This window comes from Panthera pardus, unplaced genomic scaffold (genome assembly GCF_024362965.1).
Source record: "Panthera pardus isolate Hobbes unplaced genomic scaffold, ASM2436296v1 HiC_scaffold_10, whole genome shotgun sequence".
Classification (NCBI taxonomy): Eukaryota; Metazoa; Chordata; class Mammalia; order Carnivora; family Felidae; genus Panthera; species Panthera pardus.
Genome location: NW_026526655.1, coordinates 73,295,038 through 73,311,957, shown reverse-complemented (window position 1 = coordinate 73,311,957; position 16,920 = coordinate 73,295,038). Strand labels below are relative to the sequence as shown.

Here is a 16,920-nt window from a genome sequence, read left to right as displayed (position 1 = left end):
GCTAAGAACAGTTTTTTCCAGTGCTATTTCTCAAATGGAGCATTACATAAATAGACCTGCCCAAAGGACAGTTCTTGGGCTTTTTTCTTTAATGTTTCAGAATATAACAATTATGGCATGCCAGTTCAAAACGCTGGCAGAAAACAAAACAAAACAAAATCACAATTCAAATAGATAATTTACTTGAAGGAAAAAGTTGCCATTGGTAGCCATTCCTGCAAATTAAATAAGAGACATCACCAATAAATTGTGTCAATCTTCCTCTTCATCATACTTTTGCCCAACATTTACATCCCAGTAGGATGAAAAGGGCAAGGAGTAGGAAATAAAGAATGTTGTCACAAAAGGCCCTGAACTGTAAAAACACACCATTCAATTCACCCAGAAATATTCCCCTGCCTCAGCTTTATCCTTTCCTCTTCCAGCTGTGCTAAAGTGTTTACCACTTTATGAGGGTCTATAGAGTAGGTGCAATAATTGTGAACATTTGTTGAGCAGTTTCTTACAAGCCAGGCACTATGCCAACAGCTTTATCTATTTTGATTGACTTAATTCTCAAAATAACATTTAAGCAACACTGTTGTTCCCATTTTTCAGAATAGGAAACTGTGGTAAAGATCATATAGCTACTGAGTGGTAGAGACCAGATGCATACCCAGGCTTTAGAGTCCATACACCTAGCTGTCTGTGCTACTCCCTGCCAGTGAAGGGAGATTAACTCATAGGCAGTGCTCTTCAACATGCATACAAGTAGACCTCTATCATCTTTTTTTCTTAATAGAGACTTGCTCCCTAAGGGTAAAGGTAAGTTTCTAGAAGGAGCAAAAAGAAGGCAAAATATAACTGGAGTTAAGGGGAGAGGCAGATATTGAACCAAGAAAGAGAAAGAAGTATATTCAAAGACAGTTTATGAGAAAAAACAAATTCCAATGACTATAGCAAAGTGATAAAAACACTTTTGGTAAATTTCCTTCAAGAAAATAAAGAAAACCAAGCCAAGATTTAGAATGAGATCATGCAGCATTTCACTTTATGCACAAATTAACCTAAGCCCAGAGAAGATTTTAGTGTGACTGTTACACTCTACAGATCAGTAAACACAAGAGAGATTAAATGACTTAGCCAAGACAAGAAGAAGCAGGTAGAATAGGCAAGGATAAAACTCAGCCAGATCTCCTGACTTTGAGCTCAATCCTCTTCCACCAACTATATCAAACACACTTTGTCAGCTTTTAAAATATAGATGTGGTGGTCGACATGGTTTTGACTCAATTTCTGGACCATAAAAAATAATTACAGAGCATACATGTTGAAGATTAAATACAAATATCTTAAGTTATCATCTCTTCACAAATAATATTGTAGAAGAGCAGTGTAGATAAAGTAGTCATTTATAAATGCAAGGAAGAGAATTCTTGGCATAAATGCATATTTTTTACCTCTAATGTTAAAACATAACATATAAAAATCTATAAAAATCTTTAAATTGAAATTAGCTTTGGAAAAATGTTTTAATTGTTTTTTTTAATTTGTTTTTAAAAAGTTTGTTTGTTTGTTTGTTTAGAGAGAGCATGGGGGTGGGGGCAGAGAGAGAGAAAGAGGGGGAGAGAGAGAATCCCAAGCAGGCTCCACACTATCAGCATAGAGCCTGATGTTGGGCTCAAACTCATGGAACCATGAGATCATGACCTGAGCCAAAACCAGGAGTTAGATGCTTAACTAACTGAGCCACCCAGGTGCCCCTATTTTAGCTTTGAAAAATTTAGTCACGTGCATATATATGGCAAACAGTGAAATGTCCAAATCATATAAATTTCTTCTTTACTAGAGAAATTGAAAAGGTTGGATGGAAAGAATCTTAATTGAGAGTTATATAGCCAGTTTTAGTGCTGGTTTATGATCTCTAATGTTCTTTCCAGCTCTAAAATTCTATAATTCTAGAAAACTGATAATTGAAATAAACACTAGATGAACATATTATAATTTAAGTATATTTGACCATGAGATTATGATACACCTCCTAACATAAGCCTATGAGAAACTGTTTATAGTGGCTTCAAAAAAAAAGATTAATAAATTAATAAAATGCTGATGGTTGGTTTCTATGGTATTTCAGACTATGATAATAATTATTATTATTTTTTACCTGTTGAGAACTAGAAGGGAGAAAGCAAAAAGGAAAGCTGAAGTAAAGTAGAAATAAGGAGACCTCTTCTTAGATAAATTCTTAGATACCAAAGACCCCAATACTAATGGTCAGATATAGGCACAGTAGTATACTCATACTAAAAGTTCAGAAGTTTATGTATTTCACCTTTTTTAAGTTTAAAAGTTAATGAGTAATGTTTGTGAGAATGGAGAAGTATGTTACATCTCATTTTCACTAATGTGGGGCGGTCAGTGGAAAAAAAAATGAGTTTTCCAAAGCCAAATAGTAAATCATTGAAAGCCTAGAATTTTGAAATCAGGTTTTCTACTGACCATAAAAATGAATTAATTCTGTGTGGATGGAATTTTTTTTTCTTATCTCAAATTCTCTACTTTATGGCAATTTCCATGGCCTTCTTTCTAGTGTATTTTTGTTATATATGTCTCACTTTTACATCATTTGGCTATGTCAAAAGAATAAACTTCTCAATACAACTCAAGATTTCATTGACCTCTCTCAAGTTGGACCACAGTTATGATTATTGTCTCTAATGATGTTAAAAATTCAAATGTGACTTGTTAGAGGTAAATGATCTAACTGATCTTCAAGACAAAGAAAACACCAAAAAATTAGAATGTAGTCTTCCAAAGATTTATTCCTACCACCTGAGGTAGACAATACAGAAAAACTAAAAAAGCAACAGAAACAAACCAAAACAACAGGGAACGAAGGTACATTTTATCTAAATATATTCTATTAAAACTGAGGTCTCTTGGGGCACCTAGGTGGCTCAATTGGTTAAACGTCTGCCTTTGGCTCAGGTCACAATCTCATGTTTGTAAGTTCAAGCCTCACATCAGGATCTGGGCTGACAGCAGACAGCCTGCTTCAGATCCTCTGTCCCCCTCTCTCTCTGTCCCTGCCTCACTCACTTTCTTTCTCTCTCTCATGTAAATAAATACATACATACGTACATGCATAAATAATAAATTTTAAAAAATAAAATAAAAAAACTGAGGTCTCCCCTTCAAACATTATCAATCACATATCTCTATTATTAAACATTATTATAAGTTTTTTAAATGTAATACCATACTAACATTATATAAATTATAAAACACAAATATAAGAAAATACACAAGTACCAAAAAAGATGTATTGAAATATATGGTACTGATAATTTAAATAAATTTTAGTGGGAATTTTGTGATAAATGTTGCATTACCTTGAAAATCATGGTTTAATATCTGATAACAGAAGGATTCAAGTCTAAGATCATTTTATTCCCATGCTTGGCTATAAGGGCTATAAAAGCTAAGATAGATATCACAAAAAGATATGGAAGAAATACAAATTTGGCTTCATGTACTCAATTATAACACTCAAATTTCAACTCCATCTAATACTTATACTAAGGTTGTATTTTTCTCTGACAAATTTCTGACTTCTCTATCAATCAGTTCTCCCTGAAGTTTTTTTTTTTCCTTTAATGTTTAAAACCTGGGGTCTCAATCCACTGAAATGCTGTTGGGAAGATTTTCTGTCATGTTAGAAAATTGTTTCCGGGGCACCTGGGTGACTCAGCTGGTTAAGCGACCAACTTCAGCTCAGGTCATGATTTCGTGGTTCACGAGTTAGAGCCCAGCATCAGGTGCTGTGCTGACAGCTCAGAGCCTGTAACCTGTTTCGGATTCTGTTTCTCCCTCTTTCTCTGCCTCTCCCCCACTCATGATCTCCCTCTCTCTCTCACTCTTTCTCTCTCTCTCTCTCTTTCTCAAATAAACATTAAAACATTTTTAAAAAAGAGAATTGTTTCCAAATTTACTAAGTGATCATATATGAGAGTTTTAAGATGTGCCTATGTCATTTTTTAAAGTTTTTGCTTGCGATAGTTTTATTGAGACATAATTTATATTCCATGAATATATATCCATTATAAGCATGCAATGTGATTTTTAATAAATGTATAATTGTGCAACCATCACCATCATTCAGTTCTAGAATATTTCCATGACCTGAAAAAGTTATGCCATAGCCACTTGGATTCAATCTTCCGGTCCCAGCCCAAGGTAATCACTGATCTGCTTTTTGTTTCTATATTTTTTTTCCTTTTTTGGAAAGGTCATACAAATGGTATCATAAAACATGTGGCCTCTTGTGGATTTTTCCTCTTGGCATAATATAATGTAGGTTTATCCATGTTGTAGCATGTATCCACAGTTATTTTTATTGTTGAATAGCATTCTATTGTACCACATTTTATTTAATCATTAGTTGATTGACATTTTATTTCCAGTATTTTCCTATTATGAAAAATGCTGATATTATTGATGTAAACATCTTTGTGTGGACACGTTTTACTTCTTGAGTAGAAATCTAGAAGTAGAATTGCTGAGTCACATGGTAAGTTTATATTTATATTTGAAAGAAACTGTCAAATGGTTTTCCAGAGTTGGGTATACTAACCCATAATTTATGATAGTTCCAGTTTTCCACATCCTTGTCATCACTCGGTATTATTAATAGGTTGGTGTTATTAATCTTTTGTCTTATACCCATTCTAGTGGTTGTACAGTTGTGTTGTGGTTTTAATGTCCATTTCCTTTATGATTAATCATGTTGAGTATCTTTTCGTGTGATGATTTGTATAACTTTTTGGTGAAATGTCTATCCAAATATTTTGCACATTTTTAAATTGAGTTCCTTGCTTTCTTAGTTTTGATGTTTAGAAGTTCTACATAAATTCTAGATATAAGACCTTTATCAGATGATGATTAGAAAATATTCCTTCCCGGGATGCTTTGCTGGCTCAGTCAAAAGGCATGCAACTCTTGTTCTTGGGATTGAAAATTTGAACGCTACATTGGGTATAGAGATTACTAAAAAGACAAACTTATAAGAAAAACAGAAAAGAAAAAAGAAAGTATTCTTTCCCAGTTTATGACATATCTTCTCATTTTCTTGTTGTTTTGAAAAACCAAAATTTTATTTAAAAAACCTTTATTTCTATTAAGTTCAATTTATTTTTTCTTTTATGGATCATGATGTTGTATCATATCCAAGCAATCTGTGCCTAAAGCAAAGTCACAAAAATACTGTACTATGTTTCTTTCAGAAGTCTTATAATTTTAGTTCTTACATAATTAATAGTTCTTACAGAAGTCTTACTATTTTAGTTCTTAGGTGTATGATGTATATTGAGTTCATTTTTCTGTATGGCTTAAGAGTATAAGTTCATTATTTTGCACATGGATGTCCAATTATTCCAGTAGCATTTTTTAAGTTTATTTATTTATTTTGAAAGAGAAAAAGAGAGCATGAGCAGGGAAGAGGCAGAGAGACAGGTAGAGATGGAGAATTCCAAGAAGGATCTGCACTGTCAGTGCAGAGTTCGATATGGCGCTCAAACTCACGAACTGGGAGATCATGACCTGAGACGAAGTCAAGAGTCCCAATGCTTAACTGACTGAGCCATCCAGGTGCCCCATCCCAGCAGCATTCCTTGAAGAGACACCCCAGTCCCCATTGAACTACCTTGGCATTTTTTGCTGGACACCAATTGATCGTAAACGTAAGGTCTTACTTCTGTACCTTCAATTCTATTTCATTGACCTACATGGCTATTATTATGCCAATATTATGTTCTATTATTGCAACTTTATAGTAAATCTTGAAATTGGATATTTTAATTCTTCCTATTCTGTTGCTGTTTTTGGTATTCTTGTTCCTATGTATATACATTTTAAGACTGGCTTATCAATTTCTACATAAAGTATTTGCTGGGATTTTGGTAGGGATCACATTGAATCGATAGGTCAGAGTTCTTATACTTTGTAAAAATGTATTCCTAGGTATCATGTTCTTTTCTGTGTTATGAATGGAACTGTTTTCTCAAGTTGTTTTCAAATTGCTAATTCCTATTTTATAAAAATGTAACTGATTTTTATGTACTTATCTTGTATCTTGTGACTTTGTTAAATTCATTTACTACTTCTAGTATTACTTTTGTTGTATATTTTTCAGAATTTTCTATGTATAGGGTCACATCATTTGTAAGTAAAGACAGCTTTAAATTTCCCTTTCCAATCTACGACTTTATTTTTCTTTCCTTGTTACAATGGCTAAAACCTCCAGAACAGTGTCGAATAAAAAAGGATATGAGTAGATATCATTTCATTCTCAATTAAGAGAAAACATTCAGTCTTTTGTCACAAATGTGATGATAGCTGCAGGTTTTTCATAGATGCACTCTATCACATCAAGGAAGTGCCCTTCTATTGCTAGTTCGTTGGACATTTTTATCATGAATCGGTGTTGTATCTTGTCAGTTGCCTTAACTTCATCTATTTTCATCATTTTTTCTTATTTTTAAAAATATAGCCATTCTTGACTTGTGGTTTCTGATAAGATAATAACAAGCAGATGCTATTGATTTATCCCCCTAGTCCAACCCCAGAGATGCACAGAAGTTATAACCAGCTGTGTGGAAACCCGGTGATGAGAGTTAGCTGACCCGGTACGTAAAGAAACAGGGGCACAGGAATGGGAAGGGCCAGGTGCCACGGTAGGAGAATAGGATATAAGGAAAGCACTTGTGTATGATATATGTCCTCTCCTCTACTGTTCTAATCGGCTTCTTGCCACCTTTCTGACAGAGACAGAGCTCTGGAGTTAAGAAAATAACGAAGTCATATTTTCACAAAATTTAGGGAAAATAACTTCAAATCCAGTACTTCATACAACATATTGTTGTGGTGATCATTTGACGTCCTGGGGTTGGCACTGAGTCAAGAGCTACTTTACAAATGGAAATTGTTGACTTGCCAAGTGCCCTGCATCTATCTGTCTGACAGACTTCTGCTTTAGGCTTCACTCAAAGCTATATGGGTACCATTAGTAATTAGTATACTTCCAACATAGATCCATTTATGATCCATTTTTCCATCTATGATCTATTTATCCATCTATGATCATCCATTTATGATCACCAAATTTTTGACAGACTGTTTTTGCTTGATCTAGAATTCTTGACTGATAGGTTTTTCTTTCAGCACTTTGAATCTATTCTTCCATTGTTCTCTGGCTTCTTTTGTTTCTGATGAGGAGTCAGCTGTTAATTTTACTGTGGGTTTCTCCTTGTACATAATAAATTGTTACTTCATTGTTACATAATGATCTTGTTGCTTCAAAATTTTCTTGTCTTTGTCTTTCAGCAATCTGATGATGATATATCTAGTTTTGATTCCTCTTATGTTTATTCTATTGAGGGTTTACTGAGTTTCATGGATCCATAGATTAAGTTTTTTATAAAATTTGGGAAATTTTAGGTTGCTGCTTCTTCAAATATTTTTATATATCCTTCTATCACTCTGTTATTTCTTTCTTTCTTAAGATTTATGTATTTATTTGGAGAGAGACAGAGAGAGTATGTGCATATGCAAGCAAGTGGGAGAGGGGCAGAGAGTAAGGGAGAGAGAAAATACCAAGCAGGCTCAGCGCTGTCAGTGCAGAGACTGATGCAGGGCTGGATCCCATGAACCATGAGATCATGATCTGAACCAAGATCAAGAGTAGGGTGCTTAACTGACCAAGTCCCCCAGGGTCCCCCATCCTTTCTTTCTTGTACTCCTAGTTGTCTCATAAGTTTCTGAGGCACTATTCATTTTTCTTCAAACTTTTTTTCCTTTCTATTCCTCAGATTACGTAGTTTCCATTCCTTTTTTATTTTTTTTATTTTTAATTTTTAATGTTTATTCATTTTTTTAATGTTTATTTTTGAGAGAGAGAGACAGCATGAGTGGAGGAGGGGCAGAGAGAGAGGGAGACACAGAATCTGAAGCAGGCCCCAGGCTCCAAGCTGTCAGCCCCATGCAGGGCTCAAACTCATGAGCAGTGAGGTCAAAGTTGGATGTTTAACCCACTGCACCACTCACACACCCCTCCATTCCTTTTCTATAGTTTCTTTTTCTTTATTGAGAGTCCCTATTTGTTGAGTTATTTTTCCTTTAAGGTTTTAAATGTATTTATAGTAGCTGTTTTGGATTAGTTGCCTACTAAATCCAACAAGTGGAACCACACAGCATGAACATTGGCTATCTATTTTTCTAAATTTAGATTATGCTTTCCTCTTTCTTTCTTTCTTTCTTTCTGCATGTCTCAAATATTTTTGTTGAAAATTGGATACTTCAGCTAAAATATTACAGTAATATTGGATCAAGCTTGGTTTTCCTTCTGAGAATTTTTTTTTTTTTAATTATTTGCTGGAAATTAGACTTCGGAATCTGTTTCCCCTGAGCTGTGGTGCCACTGATATCTCCGGTAAATTTTCCTACCTTATTTTTATTTTTTAGCCTGGTTTCTAAAAAATTATTATACATGTATAAAATATATATAAATTCTATTATTTTCTTCCTCTACCAGTGGCATGGTAAATGATTCTACCTTGAAAAAGCAATCACATTGCTCATATTCTTTTTTTTTTTTTAATTTTTTTTTTTTAACGTTTATTTATTTTTGAGACAGAGAGAGACAGAGCATGAACGGGGGGAGGGTCAGAGAGAGGGAGACACAGAATCGGAAGCAGGCTCCAGGCTCTGAGCTGTCAGCACAGAGCCCGACGCGGGGCTCAAACTCACGGACCGTGAGATCATGACCTGAGCCGAAGTCGGCCGCTTAACCGACTGAGCCACCCAGGCGCCCCATATGCTCATATTCTTGAAGTTCTTCTCTTGCTCCCAGTTTCACAGGAGAACTAAGCGTTGAGGAATATAAGGCTTTGAGCTTGGGGAGTGGGGAGGAATAGACATCACACTAAACAAAAAAAAAAAAAGTTTTATCCAACTTAGGAAATATTTGGATCATTCATTTTTTATTTGTTGCTCTTCATAGTCCAACAAGATGGTCATAATATATGTTCTGCTGTCAAATATTTGCATAATATTGTCACAAAACCTTTTTATTGTAAGAGACAGACTCACTAAAGGCAAACCAGGAAAAGAATGTGTGAGAGGTGACTCTAAGAAACAGAAAGCTCATGGAGTACTAAAAAATGAAGTGTGTTCTAGCCTTGTGAGGAGAATAGGATCCCAGAAAACACAAGGGCCAACACAGCAGTTCTCTCTGTATTTGTTCTCTTAATTTCAAATTTCTAAGAGAAGAATCTGATTGGCACTATTATAGGGTATGGTCAATGGTCTATAATAAACTGGTCACATTTGAATCAGGTGTCCACCGGGCTGAACCATGGCCAGCTACTAGGTCATGAGGCTTGCAGGGCTGCATACTTCAAGGGCTGTGGATATAGGTACTTAGAAACATGTCTATTACATTTACCAGATGTTTGATCCCTTTCTTATTTTATAAAGTTGTTAAATTCTCATGATTCCACTGTGTTCAAACAACAACAACAACAACAACAACAACAACAACAACAACAACAACAACAAAAGAATCAGAGCGAACTGGATGTTTCGGATGAAAAAAAAATGTAGGTAGCCCTTATTTAATCTGCTTGACAAAGCTGAGTTTCAACTGTTTTTCTCAATACACCAAATTTTATGGCCTTAACTCTGAATAGGATAACTTCATGCCAAAGCATGTACAGCCAGTCCTTCTCACACTGCCCCCCCCCCAACCCCACCTCACCAAGGGGTAGAGATAGGTCCTCACAGAGATAAGATCTAAGGCTTTTCTCTCTTGGGTGGCTACATGACAGAAACCTCTATGCTGCTCTGCCATACATTATCTCACTTTTCTACACTGAACCTCCAGTCCCATCTTTTTCTAAGTACCTCCCAACATTACTGATCCTACAATTTCATTGTTAGAAGTCAAATTCTTCCAAGGACTAAAAAAGGATTAATGAATGGTGGCTTTTCTTAGTGTGAGAGACACTTTAGTAGTCCAAAGCACTATGGAAGTTACAGTCATGACTCTTACTGTATCCTATCTTCTATGGGAGAAGGCTCACACAAATAACTACACCATGGGGTAGAGTGTATTAAGTGCCACTATAAAATACTAAGGCAGAAATCATCCTCTCCAGAGGTGGATAAGGTGAGGAAATTTTCAGAAAAGGCTTTAGAGGTATTGGATTGGACCTCTAAGGGGAGGATTTGCATATTCAGAGAATGGTCTGGAGGTGGCATACAGTCAGTCAATCCTGAGCAGAACTATTATTTTTAGCAGCCATTCGCAGGACCAGTTTATTCCACTGCTCTTTTTCCCTCATTTGCCACCTGCCTCTGTTTTAACATTCCTTTTAAAAACAAACAAAAAAAGCAACTATCAATTAGTGTGTTATTTGGAATTCTTATATTTACTGCTCCCACCTTCTCCGTAGGCATCCAAGAATAAGAAAGGAGAGTGTTTCTGCTCTTCCCCTTTCTTTGCTGCCTCTATGATTTTTCAGGAATATTAATCATGGTGAGCTAATATGAAAATAAACATCAGAAAGGTACAAAGTTTTCATAATCATGATGGTTCTCATTGACTTCTTTCTGAGATGGTAAGTGAAAATTCCCTTTGATTTCTGTTTACTTTGTTCTTGAAGGTGGTGCTCACCAAACCTTTTTAGTCTTTTGAACTTTGCCTTAGGTCCAACCATCAGCATGAGCAGAGCCCTGCCCGCCCCACCCCCCAACCCCCAGCTTCCCACCTCTACTTCCCATCAGTTAGACCCACCAAAGTGGTGTGGCTAGCAGGTTAAATGCTTCCTCTTCTCAAGTTGTTCATTTGCATTTATATGGAACCTCAGACTGGGAGACAATGGTCTCCACCCTCCACTGGAAATCTGGAAGTAAGGCACTGCAATTAGCAAGTAAAAGGCCCTTTTTGTAGGAGAGAACTTTACTGGCAAAATGGGTTATGATTTTGAGGAGAAAATGCACAATCTTCAGAATCTTTTTAGTTGTATTCAAGGGCCAGCATACTGGAGGTTAAAAAAGAAAAGGCTTAATAAATTTCCTTCCTTTTTTGGTGAAAAGAAGGTGAGGAAAGGGTGGTAGGTTTGAAAGAAGGTGGTTTCACAAAGGGTCAGATATGCATAACATGTAAGGAAAACTTTTGGAGGAGAGAACAGAACATATGATGTAAGAGAGAAATTTACAATCAATGGAGCAAAATCCTGGGGAGAGAATACGGTCCATGTTCAGAAGCAGAAATAGAGTATGGGTTTAGCACAGAAGAGGGGCACCTCTTCTCAGCAAGACTGAAGTAAGTGATCAAGTGTAAAAACGGAGACTGAGTGTTAGGAAGGTTAAAATAGAGGAACTCCATGATGGATGTCTCAGCCAAATATGAGGCAAGATCACTTAAAGAACTGGAAGAAGACAAAGTACAGTGGGGGGGCTTGAGGAAAGCAGAAATAGGACAGGTTTGAGAGAAGTACCCTGGATAATCACCCTCCTCATTGAGGAAAGGAGTTTAGAGAATCAGTGAAGACCCAGCCAAGTCTGGAGAGCCTAGAACTCTTAGTGGAACACAGTGATTTTGTAAACTTGTCCAGCAATGCATGGTAGTACTTTCAACTGAGTATAAGAATTAAAAAAAAATAATAATAACAATAATTAATAATAATGATAATGACAACATTTTAGGGGACCTTGTTCATGGTAGATTTTAGTAAGATTTTAATCATTACAAACATGGAATACACAATATCAAAATACTCATCACACTTGTGATCTGAGAAAAATACAAAAAGAAAAGATTATTGGAGTAAAAAAATTAATTCTTGTTGTCTTCTTTCTATGCTAGCCTAAGGCAAGAAAAAAGGAAATATTAATGTTATTTTTCCCATGTTCTTTTCATTCACTATTATTAAAAAATGTTTTTAAACCAAATCATTGGCATCATCTTAGTACATTAAAAATGAGTCTTGGGGCACCTGGGTGGCTCAGTCCATTAAGCATCCGACTTCGGCTCAGGTTATGATTTCACGGTTTGTGGGTTCAGGCCGAGCATCAGGCTCTGTGCTGACAGCTCAGAGCCCAGAGCCTGCTTTGGATTCTGTGTCTCCCTCTCTGCCTGTCACCTGCTCATGCTCTGTCTCTCTCTCTCTCAGAAATAAACAAACATTAAAAAAAATTTAATAAAAATGAGTCTTGAATTTGCATCTTACTTTTTTCATTTTCCAAACACACACACACAAGAGCCAGAAATGAAAGGCATGATGAGCAAACTTCCAGGATGGCAAGGCTCTACGGTCCCTGCTGATTCCTTCCCAATTCTGGAAATATTTGGGGGGAACACTCACATGTTCAACTGTTCTATTCTGCACTTCAACCCTGCATAAGATTATCAACGAAGTTTACATTTTACTACAAATTGTAAGAGGTGTTTTTCCAATCAAGATACCATATTAACAAGTCTTATCTATTTTTGCAATTTTCAATTATAGCAAGATAAAAACTAATAGCAAAGCATATTATTCAACTTAAAATTCAGCACAGTAGTTAGATATATGTACCTTGCACACACATTAATCTCTTTCTCTGAACAAATATTTGTAATTTCCAAAATCCTAACTGCTTTTTCACAAAATATGGTCCCTCCAACTTAAGAGGCAGTAACATAAACATTACATTCTTACATCTTACTAACATGGCAAAATCACCAAAAGAAGGAACCTAAGAACATCAGTGGCTACGTGATAGAGCAGTATAATGCTTAAAAGTCTAATGTCTTCATGAAGACCCACTTGAATAGCCAGCATTTAACTATGAAAGTTATTTACAAAAAACAATCAGTATTGACAAGCTAGCACAAAGTGACCAAATGAAAGCATAGAACCTGTTATTAAAGCTCAAGATTTTTCTGTGTACTGATTCCATAACTCAGTTCATTTCTTCATAAAATTTAGAGGTAAACTGGAAGATACCCAGAAAACTTCAATCAACTGCAATCTATTTCCTTTACTCTCTGAGATCATCGGAACGCATGAAGAACTGACTTTATCACCTGTTTTTCCCCACTGGGTAAACTGGGGGGAAAGAGCATGCACCTGCCACGCTCACAGTGTGGAATGTACACACAGGTGGGTCTTTCATAAATACCCTTCAATGGAGGGATTAGAGGCTTGCTTGGAAAAGCAGGGAACACATTTAAGTGACGACTCGATGACATCCAACATATTATACGTCAGCCAGTTCCTTACTAAAATATCATTCAAAGGAAATCTTTGAGTCTCCTTTAGGTTAGGCATTAAGTTTTTAAACCCAGAATTTTGAGGCAAGATCCGCCCCAGGGAAAGGGGAGTGGTTCGGAAAAACACGTAGAATTCAGGTGGATCAGTGACGTCAGGAAGAAGCAGCGAATTAAGAGATAGGGAGCAAACTCACCTGGAGTAGCAGAAGCTGCACACAGGTCAAAGGTCAAAGGTCAAGGCCTCAGGGAGTTCCCCCGACGCAGGAAAAGTGAAATGCCCACTCCTAGGTTCTCATGGATTCGTACAAGGGCTCAGCTGTTCCTGCCTTTGAGGTGAGATGAGGGACAAACCCTCATGCACAGCTGGGGTTGACAGGAAGCCGAAGCGCAAGCTGCCTCAGGTGTCAGAGCCAGCACGCGGGAATCTCCCTGTATTTCTTCCCTACACCCCCTCCCGCTCCCCAAGCCTGAGACACCTCCAGCCTCACTCCCCACCTTCTTCAGGCCCTCTCGCTCTTAACAGCATCGGTCTCTATGGCGACCTGAAACCGCAGTTCGCATTGGCCCGTTCAATATGAGGGCCGGGCCAATAGGGAGGGCCAGCCTTCTCCTTCCGACCAATGGCGTTGGCGGGGAGCAGGTCCGGAGACGGCGGCGTGCTGACGTTCCCGGGAGCCCGGGGCTGGCTGGGCAGGCGGGCTGGCGGCTGGGCGGGCGGCGGCGGCGGCCTCTGGGCAGTAGAGGGGGCTCCGGGGCTGAGTCCGTGTCGACGCCGGCCGCGGAGGCGGCACCATGGGCACTGGGTAGAGGGGCAAGTTGGCCACCGCCGCCGCCCGGGGTGGTGGGAGAGCAGCTTCGGGGGAGGGGGCGGGTGGGGGAGGGAGGGGCGGGCAGCCGCTTGGCCGCCGCACTTTTTTAATTTTTTCGGGTGCCGCAGCGACGACCCCTCGGCGCAGATGTCCCTGATCCCCCGAGCGACGACGGGCGCTGCCTAACCTGGAAAGTAAGTGTGCGGGCTCGCGGGAGGGCGCGAAGACTCCTGCCCCCGAGACCCCCGGCCCTCGCCCCCTCGCGCCGGAGCCGGGACCTGCGTGTGAGGGACGCGTGGGGGACGGGCGCCTCCCTCCCGTTACTCCGTCCCCACCGCCTCGCGGCCGCCTCGGCTTTCCTGCCCCGCCTCGTGTTCCTGCCCGCACTCGCCTGCCTGCTCCCCTCCCCCCGGCAGGCGCACAAGTTTCACCCTCCATTTGCTTTTCCCGGCTATTACTCTCCTCCGGTCTCCCCTGCGCGCCGCGCACGACCCTCCCCGCGTTGGCTTGTTCGGATCCAGATCCCCCAGCGCCGAACTTGAGCGCCACGCCGAGCCCTCCCGGACGTCTGCCTCGAGGCTCACCCGCTCTTGCCCGCCTGGCACGCCGCCCCGCGCCCCCAACACCCTGGGGCGCCCGCCTTCCCCAGCCCTCGGGGCGGTCTGTCCGTCCCTCCAGCCCCAGGTCCTGCGTCCTGGCCCCCTTCCCTTCCTCCCACGCCCCTTTTGCCTGCACAGTCTCGCGTTTGCCCCGCGAGTCCCGCGCTCCTGCGGGTCCTGCCCACCCCCTCCGTCCAGCGCGCCCCTCGCTCTTCGCGGCGTATCCTCACGCTCCACCCCTCCTGGTTCCCCAGCCTAGAGCTTCCTCCGCTGCCCTCCTGCGCTGCCGCTTCCACCTCACCCTGCCTGAGTTAAAGCGGAGCTGCGGTACCCACCCCCACCCCCCCAACCCCGGGCCGTTCTGGAGTCCCTGCCCACCGCTGGGGCTGCCTGGTCCTCTTTCCCCTACCCGGGAAACGAGGGGATGAGCGACGGGGCCGGAATTTGGCTGCGTGTTGGCCGAGTGCGACAAACTGAGAGCGCGGGCAGTGCAGGCGCCGCGGCGGCAGTGGCCGCTCGGGGCGCAGCAATAGGCAGGTGTGTGTGTGTATCCGGGGGGCGGGGGTGGGGGGGGGGGACGCGCGCCGCGGGCTCCTCGGCTGGCGACAGATTGTGCAGGAATGCGAGGAATGCACCAGGGGCATAGTCCACTCGGCCCGCCGCGGCTGCACTAGCGCCTTCCTGGCCCAGCTTTCGCCGCTCAGCCAGAGGTCACCGGAGCATCTTCGGAGCTGGTGAGCCTAGCTCCACTCCTCTCTTCCCCTTGCCTCTCTCCATGCGGCAGAGAGGGCGGCAGAGGGGAAGCGCGGCAGTTCTGTTGGGCTTCAGCTAGCATTTAGCCTGGGTTTTTGCTGCATTGGTCTCCAGGATCGTGAATTTGGGGTGGATGGCGGTGTAGCCAAGGTTATTGATCATTGCACAAGGTTCTTGGCAAGTTTGGTTTGCAAGATTTGAATAGTGCCTGTTTTACGAGGGTTTTCTGAAAACCTGCAGGAAAGGTGCCCAAGGTTCTTAGAGTAATGAGCTTGCAGCCAACGCATTTTAGCACTATCAAAAATGTCTGTTAATGCTCATGGATAGGGATGTACCGCAAGAGAGAACTTGAATGCATCACTTTGCTGTCACAAGAATTGCAATTTTTTCTCGTCATGCTGGGTTGTGTTTAGACCTCTTATAATACGTAATGAATAGAAACAGAGAAGCAGTGTTTGGTCAGCGATGGGACAGATAGAACTGTCTGGTACAGTTAAATTCGGGGCGTGTCAGTTACCATTGCAAGTAACTGGGGACAACACAATCATGTATATTTCAAGATGTAATTTATTAGTTGAGGTCTCAGTTCTTTTTGTTACTGAGTTTGAAAAAATAAATGCAGCCCTCCAACTTTTAACTAATGGTAATTATGTATAAAATCAATAATAATTAATATACTTTTTCGTCAAATTTTATTTTCTGTAATGCAGGAAAGCACATTTTCGACAGACGGTGTGTTTCTAGAATTGGGCTTAGATTATTATATTTTAAAAGGGAAAGTAGAAGACCGCTTCGCTTTTTGAATGCAGTGTGTTGCAATGGAAGTAACATCTTTTCTGGTACCTGTGAAATAGTTATGGAAATGGCAACATTACAATGAGAACAACCGATGTCCAAAATAAGGTTTCTGGATGTTGAAAAGCATACTATGTATGCCTTTATTTGACACAGTTTGCTTTGGAGGTTGAGTTTACTACAAGCCTCTCCACACTTCGTTATTTTTGTATCAGATTCAGGAAAATAATAAGTTGATTGTCTAGCTGTCTTCCAACACCTACTTTGTGTGAATCAAGTGCACTGAAAAGTATAAGATGAGTACCTTTCAGTTAAGGACTCAACAGAAAGGAAAAATAGAAAAAAATGAAAAAACTTTGCACTGGGAAAGGTTGTGTGTTTTAACTGCTACATTGTTTTTTTAGGTAGGTCCCTAATCTGTAGACCTTCTCATTTATAGATTTAACTCTAAATTGGAGTTAGTAACACTGTAGGATATTGGGAGGTGTTTATGGATGCTAACAGGAAATTTGTTATGTAACAATATCATATTACAGCAGAGTTTAACACATGCTTATTTGACTTGATGTGAAGATTAGAAAGTAAAAGTACAGTTTCTCTGCTACCTTAGAAATTTAAATAACTCATTCAAGTATATAATGTATATACGTGATTGGCTGTGCAAATAGTT

The 16,920-nt window shown here is 40.0% G+C and overlaps 2 protein-coding genes across 14 annotated transcripts in view; one reads left to right on the top strand and one right to left on the bottom strand.

Annotated features, from left to right (window-relative positions):
• The window catches only part of CCDC148 (coiled-coil domain containing 148), a 247,003-nt gene extending 233,060 nt beyond the window's left edge, over positions 1-13,943 (bottom strand). For both annotated transcript variants that reach the window (XM_019456947.2, XM_019456966.2), the window contains exon 1: positions 13,489-13,943. The gene's annotated coding sequence lies outside the window, so the exon portion shown is untranslated. The remainder of the gene's footprint in view (positions 1-13,488) is intronic.
• A 228-nt stretch (positions 13,944-14,171) lies between these two features.
• Positions 14,172-16,920, top strand: part of PKP4 (plakophilin 4) — a 237,700-nt gene continuing 234,951 nt past the window's right edge. For 9 of the 12 annotated variants that reach the window (XM_053908561.1, XM_053908552.1, XM_053908570.1 and 6 more), the window contains exon 1: positions 14,172-14,297. The gene's annotated coding sequence lies outside the window, so the exon portion shown is untranslated. Of the gene's footprint in view, positions 14,298-15,122; positions 15,240-15,318; positions 15,437-16,920 lie in introns of those variants that run through there. The other 3 variants (XM_053908537.1, XM_053908545.1, XM_053908543.1) reach the window with 3 other exon arrangements.